The following is a 12698-nucleotide window of genomic DNA, read 5'->3' on the forward strand; positions in this document are numbered from 1 at the left end:
TTAATGATAAGCATTGTACTTAATTTAACCACTTTCAACATGCTGCTGCTAAGTCACTGTAGTCGTGTCCGACTCTGTGCGACCCCATAGACAGCAGCCCACCAGGCTCCCCCGTCCCTGGGATTCTCCAGGCAAGAACACTGGAATGGGTTACCATTTCCTTCTCCAGTGCATGAAAGGGAAAAGTGAAAGTGAAGTCGCTCAGGACTCTTAGCGACCCCATGGGCTGCAGCCTACCAGGCTCCTCCGCCCATGGGATTTTCCAGGCAAGAGTACTGGAGTGGGGTGCCATTGCCTTCTCCTGAACCACTTTCAACATAATTCACCTAATAACTGTTAAAAATAACATAATTCCTATAGATATTATAATTATAAATACACCCTCAGGCCACTGAGGTATTCCCCTATTGAAAGCCAATGCTTCATAAACTATAAATAATTCTTTTGGTGGTGGTATTGATGTTCTGTAGTATTTTGAATGAAAATTGGTTTCATGGGTACTGGACTTTTACTTTGTTCATTTCTGTCTTCAGATAGAGCCCAAGGACATTTAACTAATCTGAGTATGTCTTTCTTAACCATCTTGAGAATCTCCATTTCATTAACAGATGAGTATTTCAGACCACTAGTCCTCAAAGTCTTTCAGTAACTCTGAAATTCCTATCTGTATAGTCAGTTTTTCTGTTACATTTCTGTGAATAAAAACAAGCTGTTAAAATGAACAGTGTCATGTATACTTCAATCTTTTATGCCTATCCATTTCATAGGGTCACCTGTGTTTAACACTGGTTCCTAGTAAACACTTCAATGACAAAAAAAAAAGATGTTTTTAAAGTAGGAGTACTCTTTGATTAAGGAAAGAAAACTAAAGGTTCTAAACATTAGTATCATATTCACATTGTCATGATGAATTGTATCATTCTTTATTTCCTATAAAATTACATATTTATGGATGAACATAAGCATTCAAAATTATAAAAATATGTTATTTACCCGTTACAGGGTTGTTTTTTTTTTGTAAGTAGTATAAACTGCCTAATTGTTGAACATAGCTTTTAGCATTCAAATTTCTTTTTATTCCCTCACTGCTGTTCTTTGTACTCTGAAAATGTTAAATATTTACCAATGAAAAGACTGAAGTTCCTAGACTCCAATCTTGCCTGGAGAATCCCAGGGACGGGGAGCCTGGTGGGCTGCCATCTCTGGGGTCGCACAGAGTTGGACACGACTGAAGCGACTTAGCAGCAGCAGCAGCAGCAGACTCCAATTGTCTAAAAAATAAACATTTGATTGAATGTTTCTAAAGAAGCCACAGAGTTTATATACCATCTTTTTTCCAACTACAAAAGGTCAACAGAATGAGCGCTAAGAAGGATCTTATATACCCAGTTGAAATGTACCTGGAGGCTGATAAGGAGTTTATCACTATGAAAGTATTGCTTGCTTTATTTCTGGCTGCACTATGACATTTTTTCACATCTAGTCTGCAGATCATGGAGATTAAGACTATTTTCGTAATAAGACTTTGGTGTTGCTTGCTATTTTCACTTCTTTGACACTGCACTAATGGTGCAAAGGCAATAGTGAGTAAAAGTAATTGTACAAATTAGTGGCACTGAATTGTAACAGCAGTCACTTGCAGAGAAAATAAAATGCCAATTTCACCTACGATAAACTGGTAATATTTATTCACTGGATTAAGTAACATTAAATACATCTTTTTAAAAAATGGATTTTTAAGAAAGTATTCCTTGCAAAGAAAATGGGAGCAAATTGTGGTTATTAAGACTTCAGCATTTGGTAAACATTTTCTTAAAAATGAACAAAATGAGCATGCCACTTCAAGGAAAACAAATGACAATATTTATATTAAATGATAAAATTTAAGGTTTTAAGAGAAAATTAAATAAAATTGTAAAACTTGTACATATCACCTTGAGGTTGGCTTCCTGATTCTTAAAAACTTCTAATTAAATCAGCAGTAACATCAGCAAAAATATAATTTTACTTTGAAATTTCTAAATGTAGAATGATAACATTTGGAACAAATAATCAGTGAACCAATATTTCCTGAATGACCAGTCCATGATGTTCTGAATTACTTATGGGTAAAATATTCCTTCAAAATGCAAACTACACAAACAAATTTTAACATAAAAAAGTACTAAAGTTTAATGATAAGCTTTAAAAGTCCACATTGAAATTTACTTTGAAGAAATTACAAGTTGAATTTTATTTAGTATCATAAAAGAATATCCACTATTATCTAAAAAGACTATTAAAATACTTTCCATTTTAAAGTACATATTTGTAGCAACCCTACTTTTTTCATATATTTCAATCTAAGGAACAAATTAAAATTCTTCTCAGCCAACAGTTAAATAAATATATATATATATATATATATACACACACACACACACACACACACACATATATATGTAAATCTGCAGTACTTATCTCACTAGCTTTTATTGTCCTGGAAATGTCATCATTTTTTATTTTTATAAAAGATATCAATTTTTGTGAAAATATAATGGGTTTTCTATTATTACTGAGTTAAGAATTAAATATATATTTTTTGCTTTCAATATGAAGAGTATCAATAGATATACTTGCATTAAGAAAAAGCTCTTTAAGAATCTCAATAATGTTTAAGAGGAGGCAAATATTTCTTGAGAGGTCAAGTTGTTTTATTTCTTAACCTAAATGCTTGTTACACAGAAGTTCACTTTGAGAAATTAACTGTACATTTTTTGCTTTGTACTCTTTTGCATACATGCAAGCTATGTTACATAATTTAAAAAGCTTTAATAAGAGAAAATTTGCCAGAGTCTTTTGAGAAAGACTTTCTCATTATTATGAAACTTCCTTTCTTATGGGATATAACCAAAAAAAAAAACAAAAAAAACAAACAAAACAAAAAAAAACAGATAACTTGGATTGCCAGTGATAGCCACCTTATGATCAGCCTTGGAATAATTCTGAGTCTTCCAAAAGCAAGAACTTATTAATTCTAATAATGTACCTGTATGTTTTTAATTTTAAATACAGAATTTTTTGAAATTATGGCCATGTTATTTATTCCTTCCTAATACTTATACTTTGTTTACTTAGTATTATTTAATTGAATAGAAAAGCATTGAATAAAAGTGATGACTGGTCATTCCTGCTTTTTTCTAGAGCTCCAAAAGAATAGTTTTAAATATGCACTCTTAAATATGGTTTTTGCTGAATCCTTTTACTTGTTACATTTAGAAGCCACATATGTAACTTGATATGTTTTTAAACTATGAGCATATGTTGAACTTTATTAAATAGTTTTGTCACATTTATTGAAATGATTGTATGGGTTATATCCTTTATTCTGCCACTGTGTTGGATTGTATGACTGACTACTTTTTAAGTGTTAAAGCAGTTTTACTCTCTTGGTTAATTTTGTAACCAATTTGGTAATAAGATAAAACTATTTTAGATATAGGTCTGATTTTACTTTGCTATTTTGTTAAGTGTCTTTCAAGTATGTTCATGACTTGTAATTATCCTTTCTTGTAATACTCTCATTTTTGAAGTTAACCTGGACTCAAAATAGATAGGGGAATATTCTTTTTCATATTTATGGCAAGAGTTGGTATAAATTTTTTAAAATTAAAGTTATTTTGAGATAATTGTAAAATTGCATGGAGTTGTAAGAAATAACACAAAAAAGATTCCTATGTACCCTTAATGAGTTTACCACACTGGTAACATTTTGTGAAGCTATACAATATTTCCTGGACTTCCCATCTGCCTGCCAATGCAGGAGACAGGAGACACAGAAGACATGGGTTCAATCCCTCTGTCAGGAAGATCCCCTGGAGGAGGAGATGGCAACCCACTTCAGTATTCTTGCCTGGAGAGTCCCATGGACAGAGGAGCCTGGCAGGCTACAGTCCATGGGGCTGCAAAGAGTTGGACATGACAGAGCTATTAACACTTTCACTTTTATACAATACCACAACCAAGATATTGACATTGATACAATAAAGGCAAAACAATTCTATCATTTCAAAGATACATTATGTTGTCTTTTTGTACTCACTGAACATCCTTCCTAAACCCTACTCCCTATCCCTTAACTCTGCATATAAAATACTATAAAATGTTATGTAAATGGAATCATAAAGTATGTAGTCAATATTTTTCAGTCAGCAAAATTTTCTGGAAATTCATTTGTGCTACAGCATCCATCAATGATTATTCTTTTATATTGTTGAATAGTGTTCCACAGTACAAGTATACCACAACTTGTTTAACCCATCATCCACTGAATGAAGCTAGATAGTTTTCAGCTGATATGAATATTTGTGTATAGAATAGTGTGAACATAATATATTTCTTTCTTTGAATTAAATGCCTAGGAGTACAATTTCTTGCTTATATGGTAGTTATATGCTTAATTTTGCCTACTGTTTTTGCTTTTGTTTTTCTTTTTTGTTGAGATAAAATTTACATAACATAAAATTAACCATGTTAAAATGTACAGTTCAGTAGCATTTGTGCATTCAGTGTTGTGCAATCATTACTCCATCTCATTCTAAAACATTCCATCACCCAAAAAGAAGACCCCACATCCATTAAACAGTCACTCTCCACCTCTCTTTGCCACCAGCCCTGATAACCACTAATCTGCTTTCTGTCTCTATGAATTTAATTATTTTTTGTATTTTATGTAAATGGAATTATATAGTATGTGACCTTCTATGTCTGTTTTCCTTCACTTAGAATAATGTTTTTGAGGTTTGCCCATGCTGAAGTATGTATCAGCCTTGATTCCTTTTGGGGATTAAATAATATTTTGTTGTATGGATATACTGCATTTTATTTATCCATTTGGTGATAGATGTTTGGGTTGTTTCAACGTTTTGGCTATTGTGATTAGTGCTGTTATCAATATCTGTGTACAAATATTTATTTGAATACCTATTCTTAATTCTTGAATATATATCCAAGAGTGAAATCACTGGATCATATAGAAATTCTGTTTTTAACTTGTTGAAGAACCACCAAATTGAGACAGTGTTTGTGAGGGTCTGCATTGTAAGAAAATTCTTATTTACTCCTAAGGTACATCTTTTATGGGTCCTAATCCAATGTAGAGATTTTTTTTTTTAATATATAGAGCTCATCCATAATTTATTAAGTCCCAAGATTTCAATTTCTGATGCTTATAGCCTCATGAAGTGTTCAAAAGTGTTGATCAGTGTCTGCAGTTCTATTACTTGGTTGGCAATAAAGCTGATTCCCACTGAATTGTTAAAGCCCAGAAAAGCAATAATTCCCATGACCTGAATAATCAATCTACTAGGTCTCCAATGTATCCCATATCCTGGCGTAGTAATTTTTCACTATCCAATTAACTTAAAAATGACTTGAAGCAGAATTTTAAAATATTTCTATTCTGATCATCTTGGCATTTTAAAGCAAGATCTAGGAAAATAATTAGACTGCCATTAATTAAAGGAATACCTATTATTTTATTATTTAATTTCTACAAGCACTAGAGATTCATTCTAAATGAATGGCAACATCAATTATCCACTATATGTTCTGAAAGGCAAATTTTGCCTTTTCATTACACTGTTTCAGAATATTCCCTTGCACAAAATAAATCATTCATCCCTTCCTTTGACATTTGTATTTTGCCAACAACAGTCTGTAAACAGTTTGTTATCTGCCTTTCTCAGATATCATTTAATCAATGTCCTTATATTTCCTCATTCAGTTCAGTTCAGTCGCACAGTCGTGTCTGACTCTTTGAGACCCCATGAATCGCAGCATGCAAGGCCTCCCTGTCCATCACCAACTCCTGGAATTTACCCAAGCTCATGCCCATTGAGTCAGTGATGCCATTCAACCATCTCATCTTCTGTCGTCCCCTTCTCATCCTTCCCTCAATCTTTCCCAGCATCAGGGTCTTTTCAAATGAGTCAGCTCTTCTCATCAGGTGGCCAGAGTATTGGAGTTTCAGCTTCAACCTCAGTCCTTGCAATGAACACAGAGGACTGAACTCCTTTAGGATGGACTGGTTGGATCTCCTTGCAGTCCAAGGGACTCTCAAGAGTCTTCCCCAACACCACAGTTCAAAAGCATCAATTCTTCAGCGTTCAGCTTTCTTTACGGTCCAATTCTCATGATCAATTCCATTGATGTTTTCCTTCTTCTTTTGGGAACTCGTAAAAATTTTTCCAACATATTTTTGAACAATTGATTCTCAGAAGTTAAAAACATTCTGCATTCAGTAACAAAGCCTGTATGAAATTGACTACAGAAGGACATGAGAAAGTTTTACAGTGATGGAATTACCCAATATCTTGGCTGAGTTAGTATTTACACAACTATATGTCTTTATCAAAACTCATAGAACTTTACAACAAAAACAGGTAAATTTTTATTGTACATTAATTTTTAAAAGTGAATTAAAATATAATTTGGAGGGGAAAAAAAAGCCATAGTATTCTCTCCTTGAGAAAATAAAAGCATAAACTAGTGCCCATACTAGGGCACTGTCTATAATCATAGATAATTCATAGCAAAGTCAATTAATATGTTTTATAGCACATGTGTTATCCAGGCATTATTTTATTACCCTTAAATGCAATCATCTTGACTTTCTGGTTCTGCTCTGCATTGTCCAGTAGCCAGGTGCAGCTATGTTAATTTAAAATTATTAATGTTAAATAAATTAAAATTTTAGTTTCTCAGTCACACTAGCCACATTTCAAGTCTTTAAACAGGCAAAATATCCTTAAGGGTACCATATTGGACAATGCAGACATAGAACATTGCTGTTACTACAGAGCAATCAATTAGACAGCTCTGTTCTAAATAGTTACCTAATTATTGTTTAGTTCAGTTCAGTCACTCAGTCTTGTCCGACTCTTTGCGACCCCATGATTTGCAGCACGCCAGGCCTCCCTGTCCATCACCAACTTCTGGAGTTCACTCAGACTCACGTCCATTGAGTCAGTGATGCCATCCAGCCATCTCATCCTCTGTCGTCCCTTTCTCCTCTTGCCCCCAGTCCCTCCCAGCGTCAGAGTCTTTTCCAATGAGTCAACACTTCGCATGAGGTGGCCAAAGTACTGGAGTTTCAGCTTTAGCATTATTCCTTCAAAGAAATCCTAGGGCTGATCTCCTTCAGAATGGACTGGTTGGATCTCCTTGCAGTCCAAGGGACTCTCAAGAGTCTTCTCCAACACCACAGTTCAAAAGCATCAATTCTTTGGCACTCAGCCTTCTTCACAGTTCAACTCTCACATCCATTAATGACCACTGGAAAAACCATAGCCTTAACTAGACAGACCTTTGTTGGCAAAGTAATGTCTCTGCTTTTGAATATGCTATCTAGGTTGGTCATAACTTTCCTTCCAAGGAGTAAGCGTCTTTTAATTTCATGGCTGCAGTCACCATCTGCAGTGATCTTGGAGCCCCCAAAAATAAAGTCTGATACTGTTTCCACTGTTTCCCCATCTATTTTCCATGAAGTGATGGGACCGGAGGCCATGATCTTCTTTTTCTGAATGTTGAGCTTTAAGCCAACTTTTTCACTCTCCTCTTTCATCAAGAGGCTTTTTAGTTCCTTTTCACTTTCTGCCATAAGGGTGGTGTCATCTGCATATCTAAGGTTATTGATATTTCTCCCGGCAATCTTGATTCCAGCTTGTGTTTCTTCCAGTCCAACGTTTCTCATGATGTACTCTGCATATAAGTTAAATAATCAGGGTGACAATATACAGCCTTGATGTACTCCTTTTCCTATTTGGAACCAGTCTGTTGTTCCATGTCCAGTTCTAACTGTTGCTTCCTGATCTGCATACAGATTTCTTAAGTGGCAGGTCAGGTGGTCTGGTATTCCCATCTCTTTCAGAATTTTCCACAGTTTATTGTGAGCCACACAGTCAAAGGCTTTGGCATAGTCAATAAAGCAGAAATAGATGTTTTTCTGGAACTCTCTTGCTTTTTCCATGATCCAGTGGATGTTGGCAATTTGGTGTCTGGTTCCTCTGCCTTTTCTAAAACCAGCTTGAACATCAGGAAGTTCATGGTTCATGTATTGCTGAAGCCTGGTTTGGAGAATTTTGAGCATTACTTTACTAGCATGTGAAATGAGTGCAATTGTGTAGTAGTTTGACATTCTTTGGCATTGCCTTTCTTTGGGATTGGAATGAAAACTGACCTTTTCCAATCTTGTGGCCACTGCTGAGTTTTCCAAATGTGCTGGCATATTGAATGCAGCGCATTCACAGCATCATCTTTCAATTACAATGTAATCACAAGTTAAATATAGGACACATAAGAGAAAGTAGATAATAGATAGTAAAGCTGATTCTGAGAGAATCGCTAAAGCAGGAATTCTGTTTGTAGGACAACAATGATTTCTGGAGACAATAAATCTGGGTGAGGAAAACTAAAATGTCAAACCTCTGACCTAATGCTTTTGTCAAAGTATAAAAGAGAACCTGAAGCTTGAAATAAACATGTAGTTCCGTACTATGAGTCAGAGGCTACATCATTGTCTGCCGACACTGCTCACCCCTTCAGGCTGATTCCCTGGCTGCTGGAGCTGGACTCTGGCATGTGATTAGTTATATGCTGTAATCTGGGTGCTAGTTAGAAAATGATAAAGTAGTTGATTCCTTAGAAAATTGAAACCATACACAAACAATTTATTTTTTTATATGCATACTCAGGCATGCTCTACTCTTTGTGAGTCCATGGAGTGTTGGCCATCAGGCCCCTCTGCCCATGGGATTCTCCAGGCAAGAATACTGGGGTGGGTTGCCATTTCCACCTCTAGGCGATCTCCCCCATCTAGGGATGGGGCCCACATCTCCTGCATTACAGGCAAATTCTCTACCACTGAACCACCTGGGAAGCCCCATAATAACAACTAGGTTTATACAAATATATATTCACAGCTCAATGTAGTTCTCAATATAAAATACGTCATTAAGCATGACATGAATCTAGTACCATAAGAATACAGAAGGATGAGTTTTTTCAGCATAAGAATGATGAATAAGTTTTTAGGCCATAAAAGTAGGGGCATCATAAGAACTTGAGGCCATAAGGAAACAGTGAAATATCAAAAGCAGGTAAAGTAGAATCCATAAAAAATTTATGAAATGTCATAGTGTAAAAAATTCTGAGTGCAAAGGAGATATGAGAGATAAAAACCTAGAGAACTATATGCTTTCCAGATTGATTAATACATTGATTAATTAAATTTAATATATAGGATCTATTTCAGAGGGTAAGTAAGAAATAATACTAGAAAAACAGATGTAATTATATTTGTGAGTCTTTGATAAGAAATAGATTCTTTTAACAAATATAATTTGCTTCATAGTGGTAATAGTTTAGAGTGGTTAATTCAGTTAAGCATTGATTCAGTTAACTTGGTGTGTTAAGAATATGAATATAACAGCCTGATTATAATATGCTAGAGTCTAGTCTGAAAATAAAGTGCTAGAAAAGACTTCTGAGAATCCCTTGGACAACAAAGAGATCAAACCAGTCAATCCTAAAGGAAATCAACCCTGAATACTCATTGGAAGGACTGATGCTGACTCTAAAGGTCCAGTACTTTGGCCACCTGATACAAAGAGCTGACTTACTGGAAAAGACCCTGCCGCTGGGAAAGGTTGAAGGCAGGAGGAGAAGGGGATGGCAGAGGATGAGAAGACTGGATGGCATCACCCACTGAATGGACATGACTTTGAGCAAGCTCCAGGAGTTGCTGAAGAACAGGGAAACCTGGTGTGCTGGGGTCCATGGGATCACAAATAGTTGAACACGACTTAGTAACTGAACAACAACTTAGAAAATTGGAACTATATAAATGAGGCACAAAAATAACAGTTTGATAATCAGATCAGATCAGATCAGTCACATAGTCGTGTCCGACTCTTTGCAACCCCATGAATCGCAGCATGCCAGGCCTCCCTGTCCATCACCAACTCCCGGAGTTCACTCAGACTCACGTCCATCGAGTCAGTGATGCCATTCAGGCATCTCATCCTCTGTCGTCCCCTTCTCCTCCTGCCCCCAATCCCTCCCAGCATCAGAGTCTTTTCCAATGAGTCAACTCTTCGCATGAGGTGGCCAAAGTACTGGAGTTTCAGCTTTAGCATCAGTCCTTCCAAAGAAATCCCAGGGCTGATCTCCTTCAGAATGGACTGGTTGGATCTCCTTGCAGTCCAAGGGACTCTCAAGAGTCTTCTCCAACACCACAGTTCAAAAGCATCAATTCTTTGGCACTCAGCCTTCTTCACAGTCCAACTCTCACATCCATAAATGACCACAGGAAAAACCATAGCCTTGACTAGATGAACCTTTTTTGGCAATAGGCATGGACAAATATGAATGGATGGGAGAAACAGTAGCACAATTTCATGTCATCTACCATCACTGATCTGATCACTTTTTTTCAAAGGACTTAAAAAAGAAAGGATGTATTTAGTAGTGAGTGAAGTTTCTTCTTAGAGACAAATGATCAAATAAAAAATACATATTGCTATAAATAATATTGATCTTTGTGATTTATTACACCTGCATTTCTATCTATAATGAAAATAGTTTTCAACTGAAAGTGGAAGAAAACTAAATTCCACAAAAAATGGCTAATATATATAGATCACTAGTTATTTGAAGTATAACATTTTCTACATCTATGTTTTTAGTTCGTTGTCATAGTCACACTTTTAGGTAAGATCTATTGCTATTAATATTTTTAAGGACAAAGACATTTAGGTTAAGACAAGATAAATATTTTTTAAAAGAGCAACCGAGGTTCTGAGTTTATTGGAAACATGTTTGATGCCTAATCCCAAGTTCTATATGTTACATTTTATACTTCCTTGGGTTTCCTTTAGATTCTTTAGGTTATTCTTACCTCATATAGACTTCTTTATTGATTGCAGAAAACATTATTTTACTTCTGATAGTTATATATTCAAAATATATTAGAATAACTTAAAAACATAAGAGAAAACACAAAATTATTTATTTAAAATTATGTATGGTTTTAAAAATTGAGATGAATTTAAAATATTAAGTGTAGTGAGGAAATTAATTCAGTCTGTTATTTATGAAAGGGAGAAGATAGGACATACATTTTCTAATGTACTCTGTAGAGTATGGATAACAATGGAACCATAGTGATACTGAGGTGAACAGTTGTAAAAATTATTGTAGTGATAAGGGAGAGCTTTTTTTAGAGTAAGAATTGTTTTAAAGAAGGAATATTGAAAATAACAAAAATATACTATAGTTAAAGGTTTAGAAAAGACCTGACTTGAGAGTACTTACTGATAGGAAGTAGGGTTAAAAAAGTGAAATCAAGATAGTATACCTTCAAATGAAAAAAAAACATATATATTTTTAAAGTCATATATTTAATTACAGATTGGATTTTATTATAAATAAAACATTAAATTTATTTTTGCAAAATTAGTAAAAAGTGGTAAACTTACAACAGCATTTGATATCTAACATTGAGCTCTTTCCCATCGTGTCACTAAATTGTCATAAATTTCAATTAATTCTGTGTATATTGTAGTAAAATATTATAATTCTAGATCCAGAAAATGCTTTGTTTTAGAAATTTAAACTTTTTAATAGAATACTGCTGCTGCTGCTGGTAAGTCGCTTCAGTCGTGTCCGACTCTGTGTGACCCCATAGACAGCAGCCCACCAGGGCTCCCCCGTATACTTATTTATGATTCACTAGAATGAAATGCTCTAAGTCTGTCATTTGCATTTATCATTTCACATGGTTAAAATATTTCCTCATATTTTAGCCCTTCCATCTAATTAATTCCTCAGTTTAGATAATGTAAATCAACTCAAATAATTTTTTATAAATCTTGAAAATAAATTTTTATACTTTTTTATGTACTTTGATTTTCAGTGGTCTTATTAGTCAATGAAACCAGTATTAATTTTATTATTATGCTTTTCCTAATTTATTTACATTAATTCCACATTTTTATAAATACTAAAATTCATGACATCTTAAAAATTTTGTCAATCTGTAATGATTCATTTATGTTTAAGTCGTCCAAAGTTTTAAGCAAGTATATCAAAGTAATTTTAGTAGCAGTAAAGTATTTTGGATAGATATGTTTGTCCTGTGTTTCAAACAGTATACTAATCCCTACAAAAAGATTCCGTGATATAATACATTCAGCTGATTTTCAACGAGTAGTTTATGAAACTACATAACAGCGAAAAATAAAAGATGGTTTCTGCCTTCTCATTAAAATGTTTGTGTATTAAATGATCATTAAAATGCGATTTCACATTTTCTTTTATCTCAAAATCTATTTTGTTTATGTAGGCAATGATGGATTAAATTATACTAAATACACACACATATTAACAGCTTTCCTGTGTGTCCTTTTGGATAATGGATATTGTTGTTCAGTCACCCAGTTGAGTCCAACTCTTTGCGGCCATATGGACTGCAGCATGCAGGCTTCCCTGTCCTTCACCATCTCCTGGAGACTGGTCAAACTCCTGTCCACTGAGTCTGTGATGCCAGCCAACTATCTTATCCTCTGTCACCCCCCTTCTCCTCTTGACCTCAATATTTCCCAGCATCAGGGTCTTTTCCAATGAGTCAATTTCTCACATCAGGTAGCCAAAGTATTGGA

This window comes from Bubalus kerabau, chromosome 2 (assembly GCF_029407905.1).
Source record: "Bubalus kerabau isolate K-KA32 ecotype Philippines breed swamp buffalo chromosome 2, PCC_UOA_SB_1v2, whole genome shotgun sequence".
NCBI lineage: Eukaryota > Metazoa > Chordata > Mammalia > Artiodactyla > Bovidae > Bubalus > Bubalus kerabau.